Source organism: Coturnix japonica, chromosome Z (genome assembly GCF_001577835.2).
Source record: "Coturnix japonica isolate 7356 chromosome Z, Coturnix japonica 2.1, whole genome shotgun sequence".
Lineage (NCBI taxonomy): Eukaryota > Metazoa > Chordata > Aves > Galliformes > Phasianidae > Coturnix > Coturnix japonica.
The window spans coordinates 38567484-38585485 of NC_029547.1; positions in this window are offsets into that span (position 1 = coordinate 38567484).

Here is an 18002-nt window from a genome sequence, read left to right on the forward strand (position 1 = left end):
GCTGGCAACACTATTTCTGATGCAAGCCAGAATGCTGCTGGCCTTCTTGGCCACCTGGGCACAGTGTTAGCTCATGTTCAGCTGAGCATCAATCAATACTCCCAGGTCAATTTCCTCTACACAGTCTTCCAGCCACTCCGACCCAAGCCTGTAGCATCTCCTGGGGTTGTTGTAGCCAAAGTGCAGGACTCGGCATTTGGTCTTGTTGAACCTCATTCCACTGGCATCAGCCCAGCTTTCCAGCCTACCCAGATCCCTCTGTAGGGCCTTGCTACCCCCAGGCAGATCCATACTCCCAGCCAATTTGGTGTCATCTGCAAACTTACTGATGGTGCACTCGATGCCCTCATCTAGGTCATTAATAAAGATATTGAAGAGGACAGGCCCCAGCACTAGCTCCTGGAGAACACCACTCATGACAGGTCGCCAGCTGGATTTAACTCCATTCACCACCACTCTCTGAGCCTGGCCCTCCAGCTAGCTCCTTACCCAGCCAAGAGTGTACTCATCCAAGTCACGGGCTGCCAGCTTCTGCAGAATACTGTGGGAGACAGTGTCAAAGGCTTTGCTGAAGTCTAGGTAGACCACATCAACAGCCTTTCCTTCATCTATTAGACGGGTCACAGGATCGTAGAAGGAGATCAGATTGGTCAAGCAGGACCAGCCCTTCATGAACCCATGCTGTCTAGGTCTGATGTCCTGGTCATCCCACACCTGCCGCATGATCTCCCTCAAGACAATCCGTTCCATTACCTTCCCTGGCACCGAGGTCAGGCTAACAGGCCTGTTGTTCCCCGGATCCTCCTTACAACCTTTCTTGTAAATGGGAGTCAATTTTGCAAGCCTCCAGTATTCCAGGACCTCACCCATTAACAGAGAGCGCTGAAAGATAACGGAAAGTGGCTCAGCGATCACCTCTGCCAGTTCCTTCAGCACTCTTGGGTGAACCTCATCCGGACCCATGGACTTGAGGCAGTCCAGTTGGAGTAGTAATTCCCTGACCCCTTCTTCAAGAATAACAGGGGGTTCAGTCTGCTCCCCAGCAGAGACTACCAAGTCAGAGCGTGGGGAGCCCTGGGAACAACCAAGATGACTTTTAAAGACAGACATAAAGAAGGCATTGAGAACCTCTGCCTTTTCTTTATCCTCTGTGATCACATTCCCAGCCTCGTCCAGTAAAGAATGGAGGTTCCCCTTTGTCCTCCTCTTACAGTTGATGTACTTGTAAAAGGGTTTCTTGTTTGTTTTTACCCCAGCGGCCAGCTTAGATTCAAACTGGGCTTTTGCCTCTCTGATTTTCCCTCTACACATCTTAACAGCCTCTTTGTAGTCACTCTGAGTTGCTCTTCCCTCCTTCCACAGGTGGTAGATTCTCTTCTTCTCCTGCAAACTTAAGAACAGTTCCCTATTCATCCATGCCGGTCTTCTTCCCCACTGGCTCATTTTGCGGCTCAGGGGGACCGCCTGCTCCTGCGCCCTTAAGACTTCCTTCTTGAAGAGCAACCAGCTCTCTTGGACCCCTTTGTTCGCTAAGACCGAATGCCAGGGGACTGCCCCTACTAGTCTCTTGAACAATTCAAAGTCTGCCCTCCGGAAGTCAAAGGTAGAAGTTTTACTATTCCCCCTCCAAGCTCCACCATGAATTGAGAAATTTATCACTTCATGGTCACTCTGTCCAAGGCAGCCCCCAACCTCAACATCTCCCACCAGACCTTCCCTGTTTGCAAACAGCAGGTCTAGCGGGGCATTTCCTCTCGTGGGCTCTCTGACCAGCTGCATCAGGAAGGCATCCTCTATGCACTCCAGAAACCTCCTAGAATGCTTCTTCTGTGCCGCCAGCATATGTCAGGGAAGTTGAAGTCCCCAGTGAGGACAAGGGCTGATGACCGTGCAGCTCGTGCCAGCTGCTTGTAGAATACCTCATCTGTCTCTTCATCCTGGTTTGGTGGTCTATAACAGACGCCCACCAGGATGTCTGCCTTGTCAGCCCTTCCTCTGATCTTTACCCATAGGGATTCAATGTTATCATCCCCAGTCACAATCTCAGTAGCATAAAAGCATTCCCTAACGTAGAGAGCCACACCACCACCCCTCCTTCCTTGCCTATCCTTCCTGAAGAGTTTGTAGCCATCCATTGCAGCGCTCCAGTCATGGGAGGAATCACACCATGTTTCTGTTATGGCAACTTGTCACAGGCTACCTAGGTTTACCTGTGCCCGTGACAGGGGCCACCACCCCAGAAATGAAGGGAAAGAGGGGAATGGACAAAAACAGTGACAGCAATCTAAGGAAGAAACTTATTTTACTAAATATGATATTGGAATACTAGATAACACAATATAGTACAATATAATTGAGGCTAATAAATCAAACAAAAGAGAGAGAAAGAGAGAGAAAAAGAGAGAGAGAGAGAGAAAGAGAGAGAGAAAGTCCCCAAAAACCATGGCTTGGTTTGGGGAACTATATTTGTAGTAAAAATATCTCTTACTTGGTTTATGTTTCATAATATTGTATTACAAAGAAGCTTAATTCAATTCCTCAAACCTTCCTTCCTAAATTTTAAGAGTGACCTTTGGTGCATTATTGCTTTCCTCTGCGCTGCAAGTCTTTTTTAACAGTTTTAATATGCCTGCTTGTAAGCAACTGATTTAGTTTTGTGTACAGTGCCAAGTGCTATTAATATGCAATTCAGTTATCATGGTCTTGTGAAAATTGATGTATTCATAAACTGTACGATACAGAATGATAAAGAGAATTAAAGCTGTGGATGGACTGCAGGTTATTTAACAGGAAATTAGTATTCATGTTTAGGGCTACTCTATGCACTTGAGTAGCAAATTAGGTATCATTACTGAATAACAGCACAAGATCAATTTTGTGCTGCAGTGTGAACGTCTGGCTTATGGGAGCATGCTTAGTTTACAAAACATCCAAAACCTTGGTCTATAGACCCACATAGAGCTTCAGACCTCCCTGCTATTGCTCAAATATTTCCAAGGATCTATACTCTTCCAGCCTCTGGACTGTAAGGTTATTCCTGAATATTCCTCCTTCCTTCGGCATTCACTTTCCTCCCATACAAGCATTACTTCAGCCCACTCCATCCCTGTCAAGCATGGTCAAGTGCCTTAACAGAAAGGGGGAAAAATGCTCAATTCAGGTTATGAGCATTGGTATTTAGGCAACTGTTCTATCACATGTATGCAAAATAATATTCTTCAGCTTGTTAAAGCTTAATCAGATGGAACAAGGCTAGCTCAGAATAATAATTGAATGAGGAAATCCCGTCAAAATTAGTTCATCCATAAACTCTTTCTCCTTTTAATTTAAAGGTAACTAACTTAATTCAAGACTACAACCAGATATTTTTAGGATACATATCAGAATTACATCCTAGAGGGCTTATATTTGTACAGCTGTTGAGCTACACAATAATGTCAATCATTTTTGAATGCCAGCTGAATTTAGGAGATGCAGATGTAAGCTTTCAAAATTATAAACTGCTAAAAACTGAGCCGATGCAGTATACAATAGAGATCTGCCAATAATTTCCATATAAGACATAATACCCTGGAAAATGCTGCAATTATAAACAGAAAACAAAAGAACAAATGGATTTGAGCACAAATTCCTCAGAAAAGTGCTTTCAGAATGTAAGCTATGTAAACAATACCCTGTATATAGGCTCATAATAAAAATATGTAGGGAGATTTTACAACATTTTCAGTCTAGCAACTTGCAGTCATGATCTCAAAGCAGTAAACATTAATCCACAGGATAATATTTACTCTAATGCAAATAAAATATTCTGAAAATCTTCAAAACACTCTGAAATGACTTATAAATCATATACAATACTTACATGTATTCCCTGTCACGACCACGCTCCTGTTCTGAACAGACATGAAAAACAGCAGCTTCAAGATTTCAGTTACAGAATCCATGTTCCCATTCACTGAGGCACACAGTATATTAGGAAAAAGCTGCTCCGTATTTCAGTTCTATTCCTGCTTTTTCTCACTTCCTCCTCCTGTATCGCTCTTCTTGCAGTGCTTCTCAGTGACCAGACACTTCAGTCAGATGCTCTCAGTGTCTCCTCACACATGCATACACACCTCCACATCTACTCCACCCTCCTCCACCACCACAGCAGCAATTCCAGAAAAGCAGCAGCAAAATTATCTCCTCCAGTTTCAGTGTCACTCAGCACTAAACTGCCAGGCTACACTGCACAGCTTGTTTACAGAGTCTGCACACTCATAATGAGTTCTGGACACCCCTTGTGGTAACAGGTAGGAAATGTAAGGTTCTGATGAATGCCAGAAAAGCAAGACAGTAAGATCAGCCAGCACACGTACACTGAGACACAGCTCTTTGCTGGGTACTTGCCCTTGACAGTTCTGTCTGTTTTTTGTAGTTTTATTTTCTTTCTTCTTCTTCTTCTTTTTCTTCTTCTTTTTCTCCTTTTTCTTCTTCTTCTTCTTTTTTAACTCTTTTAACTGTATATTATAAAGTATAAATATAAAACATATTATAAGTATATAAAATGTTATCTTCTTTGGGTCTATTGCTATTAGTACTGTCATAGAAGAATTATGTTCCAAATACTAAGAGAAAATACTCATAAACATGAGTCTGTAACAAGGTTTACTGAGGAAGCTTAGTTTTTAAGTATACATCTAAAACACACACTATTTTTCTGTTTTTTATGAGTGGAAGGTGTCTTTCAACTACCCTAATGTTTTTAATGTAAGTACAAACATCAAATTTAAGAAAGAGCTTCAAAAAAATTTTAGGTCATTACACTTGCAGTAAATCCCTAAAGTACTTTTTGATACAAAGGCTAAATTACTGCATAAAGAAAAGGAAAAAAAAAAAAAAAAAAAAAGAAAAGGAAAAGGAAATGGAAAAGGAAAAGGAAAAAGAAAAGGAAAAGGAAAAGAATTATTACAACTAGAATTTAAAGTAGAACAAACAGGTCTTGGGAATAAGTTAATCTACTGTGCATATTATTTTCCTTCTCCTTTTCAGTGTTCTCAGTCATCTTTTCTTGTAATTTTTCCCTGCACGTTTAATCTCATTTCAATTGTATTTCTATTTGAAAAGATCCCTCCTGTTAATTTACTGCAGGATCTCTCACTGTGTGATCTGTTTGAATGAATCATGCAAATTCTACAGAGCAGTGACTAAGATATATTTTCTTATAGCTTCATTCTCACATCTGCAAAATTTGGTTATAGCAAATCTTGAATAATTTTTTATGTATACCTTCATTTACAAAGGCAAGATTTTAATGTGTCTAATTTTTTAATATATCCAAAATGCCAGGAAAATAATCTCCAATTAAAATTATTTTGACAGTCACTTTTTGTCTATAAAAGGAAAACACTTCTACATTTGTGTTATCCATATTTCCTGTAATCTGCTTATTAACTGTAAACCAAGACAAAATGGTGATAAAGACATGAAACAGTTGTTAGCTTCATCCCAGGGATTGAATTTTTTAGTATTTCTCTAAGAATACCAACTTTACAAGAAAAAATATATTTTCATTTTCAGTTAATCACAACTTAATGCCCCCCCAAAACCACCTCACACAGTAAATTAATGTTTACTTGTGAAATGCAAGAACTGAAGCAAGGAGAGTCATCAGAATCCAAGATGATTGACTAGAAATATCACTATTCACTCATTACCTTCTGCATCCCACCTTTAACTAAACAAGCTCCATCAAGCCAATAGTTTCTATATCCTACCATTCTACTTAATTCACATAATAGAAAGGGATACAGTTGGTATAGCTTTAAAAGTTTCATTCTTTTCCTATTTATTTCAGTTGAGTCCCTCTGCTGGATGACCATAGTAAACCTACCTCTAGTGCCACCTCCTGCAGTTTTGATGGCATTACAGACGTTTTCTTCACAGCACTTAGTTGCGTCGTAAATTTGCGCTTTTAATACAAATTGAATTGTTTCAATATCATGCAAAACCTGCTCCTCAGCATTGCTAGGTATCCTGCAGAAAAGCACTGTTGTAACTGTCTGCAGACACTGCATTCAACACAAATTCACAAAGCGAAACATAAACTAAACTCAAATGGGAAGTCACATTGCATAAAGAACACTGATAATGAGGACCATCTTTTAGTCATTTTTAAGGAAAAAGAAAGCATTTATATCCACCTTACACTACGGTATTAGTATTTTTTTAATTATAGATTTCTATAATAGGGATGGCATCAAGTGAAAAAATTCTTGTCAAAAATGGGGACAGCATAACTGATAGTCTTACCTTTGTTTTTTTCTTTCTTTTTTTTCTTCTCTTTTTTTCTACCCACCCCCACCCCCCCTCCGCCACATGAAGTGTTTGTTTGCTGGTTGAAATCTGCAAGTTTCAGTATTTGTTAAAAAGGAAAAAATATATATATTGTTGTAAATAATTTTTTACCAATTACGACACTTCACTGAGAATTTAAAACCTATGGGGTTACTCTGAAAGGGATACCACCTATTTTATTATGTTGGCCCACAATATCAGAGATGGATTTTGGGGGTATGGCAATAGAGGTCTCATTTATATTCCATCCCGTTTAGTTGCTGTGTGACAGATAGCAGTAGAGGGATAGTCTGACAAAATGGCGTGTGATATGTAAGAGCACATGAAGCAAAGACTGAATTCCTCCATGTGAAAAAACAAAACAAAACAAAAACAAACAAACAAAAAAACAAACAAAAAAACCCGATGTAACCACTGACATTTCACTGACACTCACTGAACATTTATTGAGATTAAAGGGTGGGAGTGGGTATAGTGAGGTGGTGGGTGGTGCATTTCAGCAGTGGCAACAGTGACACTGCATCGCCTCTTCTTGTGAAGCTCTTTATAAATGCAACATTTAGGCTTTTGTTCATCACTGATAAAAAGGAATCTTTAATGGTGGCAAGTATGCTGAAAACCAAAGTTATTTGGCTGAGGATTTATTCTCTCAGATACCGCTGTTGTGCTCTTTACCATCAGTTGTGGTTTCCATCAAAACGAACAGAAAACATTACTTTCAGACCACTCTATGTATGACAGAATTCAGAACAGACTGGATGTAGCCTAGTTAAACTGCAGGAGAAAAATAGCACATGAAAATGTTCTATCTGGACTGTCTGAGCATTGCTGTAACAGACGATGTGAAACATGGAACCAAGTATATGACTACACAGAATGCTTATCTGCTGCTGTTTTGTGTAAAATAATGCTTATTTCTCTCCTGGAAGGATGAAGTGTTTTACTAAAGGCAACTTTTTTAGTTTTGATACAAATACATGTCTTCAGCCCTCGTGACTCTTCTCATTTCTTGTTCAGGAGTTTTGATAAATAAGCATTCCGACTATTGTGGATCCCAACTTAGGAAGTCACAGTTTCAAACAGGGAACTGGAAAATTTCAGTGAAAAATGAAATTCATTCATCTGCTAATACTGAGTAAAGGTAGAAACTGTAGGATGATCCCTGTACAGGGAGTTGTACAGGGGGTCCCCCTGTACATGTACAAGGGGTTGCCCCTTTCTTGAATTCCATAGAAATTAAAGAAGGGAGGAACCCTTACTTCAGAGGCAGAGTTTGGGGTGTGGCTTACCAAGAATAGGCAGGACTTAGGGGAGTTTAGGCAGAGTTTGGGGAGGGTATTACTAGGAATAGTCAGGACTTGGGAGGAGTTTGGTTAAATGGCGGCAAGGTTTTCACCTATCAATAGCACATTGTAAAGGAAGAAGCTCCTGGAATCGCAGGCCTGAAACCTTAAGATAAGAAACTGGACCAATCATCATAAAAGAAAACTCATTCAAACTGACTTGACTATACACTGTGCATGTCCAAAAAGGAGTGAAAAGCAAGAAAACATTTAATGAATTAGCATAGGACAACCCACTGTCTAGAGTGAGTTAGCAATACCTGCTTTATGGAATCATGAGTGTGCATTTTGTGTGGTATAAATATGACTGCTTGAGAGACACTAGTTGCCCCCCGATGTGCCAATACACCTTAAATAAACTACCTTACATTCTGACTCTTGTGAGTCTGAGTGCTATTCCACAGGTCAGTTTGATAACAAGTCTCACATATGTATGTAATAAAGAACTAAAAAAGTGATTTGGACACATAAAATAAATGGGGAGGAGTTAAGTTACAATTCTGTCAGAATTGACCACCACCTTATAGAGATTATACGTAGATCTTCTCTGTTGCTAATCTCAGCACCATGATATATTCAACTCATCTGTACTTGCCCTTTATTTTTTCATGAAATTCTAAACTCAGCCCCAAATTTGTAACTGTCTGACTGGATAAATTTAATTATAATCTCTGTTATACTCTGAGAATTTCTGCAAGTAGGGATAGCATAAGAGAACAATCACGTTCAGTTAATTTGTTTCCTGAGTTCAGCCTGGGTATATAAAAGTCAATGTACAAAACAGTAAAAGTTTTTAAAGTATTCTTCAAAGGTTAATCTCTAAGCCATAATCTTCTACCATTAAGTCACTGGAAATGGATTTCTGAACCAGCACTGTAATGAGCTATTGCCCACCAGATAGTTTCCCTTCAGTCTCCTAAATTAGGCAAATAACTTGGACAATGTACAGAAAGTTAGCAACAATACCCAAAATAAAAAGCTCCAAAAGTATATCTATGAAGATGTAAAATTCTCAAGATTATAAATTATAAATAACACAGTCTTTAAAATGGAAAAAATACAGAGAGAGAGAGAGAGGAAAAAAAGCAATAATGAAAAGCCAATTGGCTTAAGCAAAATCACTTATGATGGAAATGTGTATTTAGTTGTTTAGCAGAATAGAAATCAAATACAGTCTTAAGTTGCTGATTCCATAGAGGTTGCTGTCAAAGAGCGAGAATATTTAATTTGTCATTAGTAAATATATGTAATATATAAGGGAATGGCTACTTATCATGTCAAAAATTGTTTAATTGTATTTTATTATATAAGGCTTTGATTATCCCGCACTTATCCAATGGAAAAAAGAATGTATAGATACAAACCTCTAACTCTTTATACTCTGAGAATTTCTGTAAGTAGGGATTTTTATGTGTATAAAAGTAAGATCAGCATAATTTGCAGGTCTTAATAGGCAGAACTAATGAAATGTAAAAAGAGGCATAAGTTTCCAAGAAAGTTAGAAATAATTCCCTTAGCCTGTATTTCACCTCAGACTGTTAGATATTTTCTTCTTTTTTCCCTTTCTTTCACAAAAGCCATTAAAAATTACAATTCACATGAACATCCTGGGTAACAGAAAAGCAGTTACCTTAGCAACAGAAGCAGTGAAAAAGAAATGAACACTCTTCTTTTTCGAGAGTAAGATATTGCTTCAGATTCAAATGTTTTTGATAATACATATTAATTAACAGCTGGTCTCACAGATATTCTGCAATATACGTCACTGAAACACATAACTATATTAAGAGAAGCACTAACAATGGAATTTAGAGGCTGTCCAGAAAATGTTGTGTACAAGATGTTTATCGCTCTTTTCCATAATTAAAAACATAAATATTCACAAAGGTCTTTTCAGAATACTTCCACTGATAGTTTTCACTCTTATTTTACTTTATTTTGCTCTACTTTATTTTTAGAATTGTGTAATTATACAATCATAACATCATAGAATCATAGAATGATTTTTGTTGGAGGAGATCTTAAGGTTTTTCTAGTTCTCTGCCGTAGACAAAAACACTTCCTACTGGATTAGATTGCCCTGTGACCCACCCAAAATGACCTTGAACTCTTTCAGGGATGAGGCATCCACGTCTTCTTTCCGCAATCTTTTCCAGTGTCTCAAAATCCTCACAGAAAATAATTTATTCTTGATTTTTAATCTACCCTCTTTTAGCTCAAAACTCTTTGTGTCCTATTACTCCACTCTGCCATTAAATATCCCTCCCCAGCTTTCTTGTATGCACCCTATAAATGTAAGAGGAATAGTTCCTATATGAGTAATTTGAAAAGGAGTCATTATCTTGGCATCTTCACACTGTATGTGTCTGTATGCTATGCTGATGGCTCTCTTTTAGGGATAATTGGAGTACAGAATAGTACTACTTTATTTGAAATTCATCAAGACAGTAGTACATTAATCTGAACAGTAAGTCTTCCTTTTTTTATTTTTATTTTTTTTAACTCAACTGTATAGTGATAGATCTACTACAGATTTCTTACTTCCAATTTAGAGTGGAATAAATAATATAATATTTATTATGTATTCGTGGCAGTCTCACAATTTCTCAGCACTACTAAATATACCAAAGGTTTCCTTACTGCTCACCATTCATCCTCTTCAAAGGATTTGATCGTGATTCAAGGGAGGTGGCAGTCAGTGTGCTGCACTGGAGATTGTAGTTTTCTCTGTGTAATTCATAAATTGTTGTCTGATATTTTGCTTATGTGGATGGCCTGAGTGTTTATATTGTTATTCTTCTAGTTTTCAGTTTTTATTCACATTCTTTTATTTTTTATACCCATATTTGGAAGAGTAGGAATTTCTGTTATGCAGTGTATTTTCCTTCCAGGTTATGTATTTATTTTTAATTCAGTAGATTTGTTTAGAAACTTGCCTAAGCTGAACCAGTTTCCTATCTTTTCTTCGAAGACACTGCTGCAGTTTGTGGTTTATTTGCTCTGAACAACATCTCAGCAACTATTTTACAGAAGGAGATTCTGATTCATTATGATGTCAGTAAGAATGGCAATCGGATCCTGAGTTAAGCAATATCAAGTGTGTCTCCAAACAAGACTCAGAAAGCAGTGCTACCCTGGCTTCTGGAATTACCCCATTGTGATCATTTAATTTAGTAGAGGAATTTCTTTTTTACTTTAGTAAAAAATAAAATAAAATAAAATAAAATAAAATAAAATAAAATAAAATAAAATAAAATAAAATAAAATAAAATAAAATAAAATAATCAAGCAACAACAACAAGAAAACCTCTATTCTTTCTATTGCCAAAATAGGAGAATTTTTACATAGAACCTCTTGCTGTTCTTTTAAATAAATACAAAGCCACACATGTCACTAGTACTCAATGTGAACTACCTGTAAGCTCCTCTGTTATCACAAGCTGGATATGCTTGCCATATAACTGGAGGATCTGAAGAGCACCTTTGAGTCGGAAGGTCATTTTGGACATGCAGGGACACAGGGCTGGGTCTGTGCAAGTTAGCAGTAGCTAGTGTCACAAGATCCACCATGTACAAATTGTCATGGATCACTAAAGCATCTTGCTGCTTTGTCATTGATCGTAAATCCATTTCTGATGAAGGAGGGCTTGCTTTGATCACTGAAAATCTAAGAAGATGGACAGTTTTTCTTAGAACTTTGCAATTCACTGAAACTAAAACTGTACACAGATTTCTTAGGTCTAGGATGGAGTTGTGAATGAAAAGAGAAATGGGAACAGTCACCTCATTTGTCCTATGAAATACATGTAAAATCAGAAAGATGACACCAAATTGGTGGGGAGTGTCGATCTGCCTGAGGGTAGCAAGGCCCTGCAGAGGGATCTGGACAGGCTGGAAAGCTGGGCTGAAGCCAGTGAGATGGGGTTCAACAAGACCAAATGAGACCGTTTGGATGTTGTGTTGAGGAATATGATTTAGCTGGGAAGTATTGGTAATGGTTGGACTAGATGATCTTCTAGGTCTTTTCCAACCTTGATAATTCTGTGATTCTGTAATTTACTTTTTTTTTTTTTTTTTTTACTTCTAATTACTGATTATCTGGTTTTTAGATATATTTTTGAATACAACCATTTTGTTAACATTGTTCATACAAGGTAACATTCTGTGCTTTTTTCCAAATCTTTTCATTTGGTTTCCTTGATTTGTTTTTCTTTAGTGATTTTTATTCTGGGACAAAACACCACTAGTAAATTCTGTCACTTCCAAAAAGGTGACATGAAACAATAAACTTCAGTCAAATTGGTGCATGACTTCTCACTGTGCTTATTTATGGAGAATAAATAGAGGATAGAATTCAGATCTCTAAGTGCATTAGATATAAGCCCAGAAGCCTGCATTTCTGAGGAAGGGAGATAAACAGTCCAGAACCCTATACAGTCATCTAAGATCCCAGAAATACCATTCCTGTGCCAACACTGTCCACTTCTGCCTGATCACTCCTGTTTTTATTATAATCATAATTTTTTTGCCTGAAATGAACTGTGAGGTTTAAAAGTTGGTTTATGGAAAGTCACTGCATTTGCTTGTCATAAGCTTTCTGTCAGCACTGATGAAGAGTAATAGTGTTGATTTTTTTTAATTTTATTTTAAGAAATACCTATAGGTTTGAATTTTCAGATGTTTTATAAGACACAACAACATGAACTGCTTAATCTATGCTTATCTAAAACATGCCTCTTTCTGTCACCTCTGGAGAAGTCATAACTGTATCATGATATAGCTTTGTTAAACTGTTTGTCTCCAGAGCTAATACAAGATTAGAGATGCAAATGGATCCAAAGAAAAAGATCACAAGTATTCGTGTTTTCATGTTTTTATTCATTGCCATGTTTGCCTCAGTTTCAGTTAATATTTCTATTAATAGTGTTCAGTTCCTTTCCAGAGAGCCAGATCTCCTTCCTGCATCTCAAATGCATCAAAACTGTGTAGTCATAATTGCTCCCTCTTTTTTCCCCATCTTCTCTAACAATTCGCTCATAACACAGTATAACACAATATATGTCCACTCTTCCAGTCTTGCAGCTGGTTTCCTTTGCTTCACTGTGTCAAGTAGAATCTTCTTTACTATTTTTAATTGACTCTTTGCAACTCTACACAGTTAATATTCTTTTTGTCTCATTTCCCCATTGATACCATATTTAACATCTCATTTGTTCTTCTGTCATACGATTTCTCAGCTTCTCTTTTAAGTTTTTTCTTCATGCTCACTCTTCCTACCCGGATCCAGAAAGTATTAGGCTTCTCCCCTGAACGAGTCCAGTAGACCCCTGAAGTAAAGATACATTTAATTAAATAGTCATGAATAAAAGTGAAGGTAAGATGCTATGGAACAAATAATGCATCTTGGGAAAAATATCAACACTATTACTACTGTCACTCACTCACTGCCTTCACCTCCTTCCTCTCTTTCCATTATTTCTTCTTTTGTGCCTCAAAAAATATCTCCCTCCTCACAACTTAACAGATCCAATACTACAATGTGTTTTTGTTCTGTTTTGTTTTTCAGACCATAAGCCTTTATCTTACAGCATCCAAGAACCCTTTTCTTGCTTACTCTCCTTTTTTTTTTTTTCTGCAGAAGAATCCTTTGCTTTCTAAGCTTTAGTAGACATCTTGAGCAACGTATCACCAAAATAAACAAGATATGGTGTTGTTTTGTTGTTTTGTTTGTTTGTTTTTTCCCCCCACAAAAAACAGTCATAGATCTGCTGAGGTTGGAAAAGATCTCTAGAACCCTAGGTTATTCAATTAAAGGTCTTCATTTTCCTCTGCAAGAAGATCTTTAGAATCCTGAAATAAATATTCAAAGCATTTGCAACTTATAAAATGTTTATTTGGTGTCTTTTAATAATGTTAAAAGGATGTTATTTTGTGGGAATATAGGAAAGACTATTAGAGCAGAAGCTGTGGAGCAAAATAAAGAGCATAAGAAATCAATGCTGAGAACTAAGGACATCTCCAGAAGAAGAGAAACAAAGTCAAGTAAGCTGCATGATGGCTGCATGATGACAGACCTGACTGGAAGAGGAGCGCATGGCTCAGAAAGACTCATGGCTTTGATTGGATAAGCACCCATGTACACACACAGTTAAGGAGTTTGTCAATTGTTTTGTTGACAAGTAAAAGCAGGTAGGAAAGCTAGAAGAGGGATGTTAGAACCTGTAATAAACGATTTGGATTGTTCATGTCTGAGTCTGTGTCCAGTGCTCAGTCAAGTTAGAGAGCTCTCTTAGTTTCTTTTAGCATCATCAGAATAGTTCTCCTTTATTGTGTTCAACATACATCTTATATACCATTAACTTCAAACAAGAAAAACCTGTCCTACTAACAATTCCTCTAATCAGTTAATTGGTCCTAGCTTCTCCCATGCAACAGTGATAAAGGATGAAAGGTTTCTTAAGAGTAACAGGATTAACAATGCATATCAGTGCAACCTCCTGTATACCCTTAGATGCAAACAGACACTGCTTGCTCTTTGTCTCACACTCTGGTCTTCCAGGGTTTCACAGGGATAAGATCTAGCAAAAGTCTGATAAGCTCTTTGGTGACTTGCTCACAGTTGCATCTTCCCCCACAAGTCTGTGCCTCAGACATTGTGTTATTTCATCCAGATGATGTAAAGGAGATACGATTTCATATCATTTTGATTCAAGGTGGAATTACGTGAGCTCTTATAAATTCAGAAGATTATGAATACACTAACTGATGCTAGGGAATTATATGCATATTTTCTTCTATCTTTAAAAAAAGAGCTCTTTGATTTTTAATGCTGTATTTTCTTACTTGTGTTCTACAGGATTTGAAGGAAAAAGAAGCCATAGACTATATTAAGAAGTTAGTGTGACAATGGGGGTAAAAGTGACCAAGTGTAAATGCTATTTATGCATTTAATTTTCAAGCCATTTGTTTCTTCCTTCTGCTTTTTCCTTCATTTATTCAGTCTCGTTTCTCAATATAATTAGCACACTGTGAGAAATGAACTTTCAGTACAGTGACTGGAACAGTTCTTTATCTCATCTGGATAGTGACATTCATACCACTATGGAAGTGATCTCAGAAGACATCACTGACACGCATCTGGTCCAAACTCTTGTTCAAATAATAGAAAACGTGGATCAGGTTGCTCACACTCATCCAGATGCAGCTGAATATCTCAAAAAGACATAAGTAACGAGATCAAGGAAACGTTTCTAGATTTGATTTCTTAGGTGTTTGCTTTATGCTTCTGATGTAATGAACATAGAAAAACAAATGTTGTCATGCTTCCTGAATATAAATGAAATCAAAGGTAGCCTGGATATTTTGCTGCATATCTATCTAAACTACTGCAGAACTTAAAAATTCCAGCTTTTTCTGTTTATGTATTTTCAAACATTAATTTTGATATATACATGTATTTTTGTAATTCCACTGTTAACTGTGCTTACCAAAAATAAAACTAAGAAATAAGAATAGAATTATAATCATAAAGCTATCTAATTCAAAATATTTCTTAATCTGACTAAAATTCACATAAAACACTTTGTATTTTATTACTTCTAGCAATTAACATGCTAAATTTATGAAATGTCTGTTCTCTTCTATTCAGATGTTAGAAGTCATAATAAAAAGGATCAATTTTTCCATGATCTGTTCAAGTAGAGAACTTCAGGTCTTTGGAAGTTCCTTTATTCTCACAGTACAGAAATGGAATCCTCCGTTCTACCCACAGCCATTGACCCTCATTCAGAAAACGGTGGAACTCTTGCTTTTACAGATGTCTTCTTCCTTTCCCATTCTCCTCTTTTTTGTCGCTGAGTCAAGGCTTTGTATTTTGGCCTGTGGGGGTAGATGTAACTGTGAGCAAGTCACCAAAGAGCTTATCAGACTCTTTGCTAGACCTCATCACTGTGAAACCGTGGAAGACCAGAGTGTGAGACAAAGAGCAAGCAGGTGAGCAATTTTTCTTGAGGCATGTTCATTTTTTTTCTGTACTAGGCTCTCACTTCTGCCTCAAAACCTGCCTTATCTTGTTCCCATACTCAGTCCTACCCATGTCGAAACACCCCACTAGTGGAAAAAAAAACAATCTACCCCTGTCAGTGCTCACTGAACTAGTGGAAGAAAAACAGCTCACCTACAGAAAATGTTGGTCCCACAACAAAGGCCTACTACATATACCAGAAGCACCTGCTTCACTGCAAAAACACAATCTACCTCCCACAAAGAGCAAATGAGCAAAATTATTGAATGACCAACAGAGATTTTTAAGTTTCCCAGAGAAGCACTCAGCTATTTCATCTATAGAATAAGCAGACGCAGAGGGAAGAGAGGCTTAACCCATCAGCTGATGCCAGAAGTTAGTGATGTACTTGTATCTTCATTATAGATGGGTAGCACTGGCCATACATACAGTTGATGCAATTGGTATAAATTCTCCTTGATTTGTTACTAAAAAATCTGAGTGTGTGCTTGAGAAAGGGTGGTCACACCTTGGAGGTGGGCAGGTTTTGGGAGACAAATCTATTTTGCTATTTTAATATGATTACAACAAGCAAAGTTCACCCAAATAACTTGATTTTAATAAAAATCATAAAAAAGGGCAGTTTCAAGGTGACCTCTATATTTTTTTTTCTTAGTTGCATAGTACACTCTTCCAGATTTGAATGGAGCTAATAGAGAGAAAGCAGATAGACTTTTACATGGTCTGAATGGGCCAGAACAAGGAAGAATGCCTTTAAATTTCAAGAGGAGATATTAGGATCAGATGCTAGTGAGAAATTTTTAATTCAGAGGGTGACTGGTTGCCCAGAGATGTTGTGGATGCTCCATCCCTGAAGGTGTTCACCACCAGCTTGAATGGGGCCTAGGCAACTTGACACAGTAGCTGGCAAATATTCCCTCCATCAATTTTCTTCCCCCAAGCCCCAAGGAAGCCCTTTTTTTTCCCCCATTTTTGTCTGAAATTCCAATTGGTGATCCATTTAGAGGTGCTTTTAACTCTACCTCTCCCTTTTGCATGGGCCATAATCTAAAGCTCTTTAAATAGCTTCCTCCACTAATTCAAGGGCAGCATTTTGCTCATGCCACCTTCAAAATTCATATTTCTTTCTTGTTACTTTAGATAAGGTGGTTAAAATTTGTCACTGCCTCCAAAAGCCTAACAGTCCAATAAATCGCTGTGGCTCATTTTCATTTCGTGGTACTGCAAAGTCTAAAATGTTCTGTCAAGCTACAGGTAATATTTCCAGATACCAGTGATGCCACTGAATTCCTGTTTAGGATGGTCCTTGAATTTTAGCAGCATTAATTTCTCAGTCTTTCTGTTTCATGTGAACCACTACCAGTTCCATTATTTTCTGGATTTCCTCCTCTTTGATCCCCTGAATCCGTCATCTATATAATAAATTATTTGCATTTGCACTTTTTCAATCGAAACAATATCTGGCACTGTAGATGACAAGAAGTGGAGTTTGCTTTTGTTCTCTATAGTCTGCAGACATTTGTGAAGTTCTGTCACTTTTCTTTACTGGTCTGACTGGATTATTCCAAAGAGTGGTTGTAGGTTTTAAGACACCTGTTTATAAAATGCTTTGAATAAAATGAATAAAATGTAGTATCTCTTCACGCCCTCCTGTGATTCCATATTATTTCATGGTTACTAATTCAGTTATGTCAGAGATTGATTAAGGTGGCATTTTAAATTTTCCAGTAAAACACTTTGGGCACTAATATAATTCCTTACTTGAAATTGATAGTGATCATCAGGGAGATTCAATGTCAGTCCCTTCAAAATACCTATTCCAATTATATATTCCAGACCCTTCTAAGGATATGGGATATATTCCAGGACCTTAATGATCGCTACAGGATATAACTGTTCTGGAAGGTTCCTTGTTTTGATTTTTATTTGTGTTTGTACAGCTTCAATTTGTTTCCCTCTCAAGCCTATAATAATCACAGACTTCATAAAATTTATTAGGGTTTCCATATACTAAGGAGGCCTCCATTCCAGTGTCAGTCTGGGAGGACAAATTGCAAAAATTTCCAAATTTTGATTCCCAAACTGGATGCTCTAAGGATATCCACACAAACTCTGTGAGAATGCTTTGAAAAAATATTATTAACACTGAGATACAGAACTAGAGAAGAAAGTATGCAATTACAAGAGAACGACTACTAAATAAATGTAAATGTATAATTAAATTTAATGGTTTTCAGCACAGCATAATAGGTATCTATTATGGAACTGGGGGCTTAGTGAGCCATAGGTATTTCCTGATG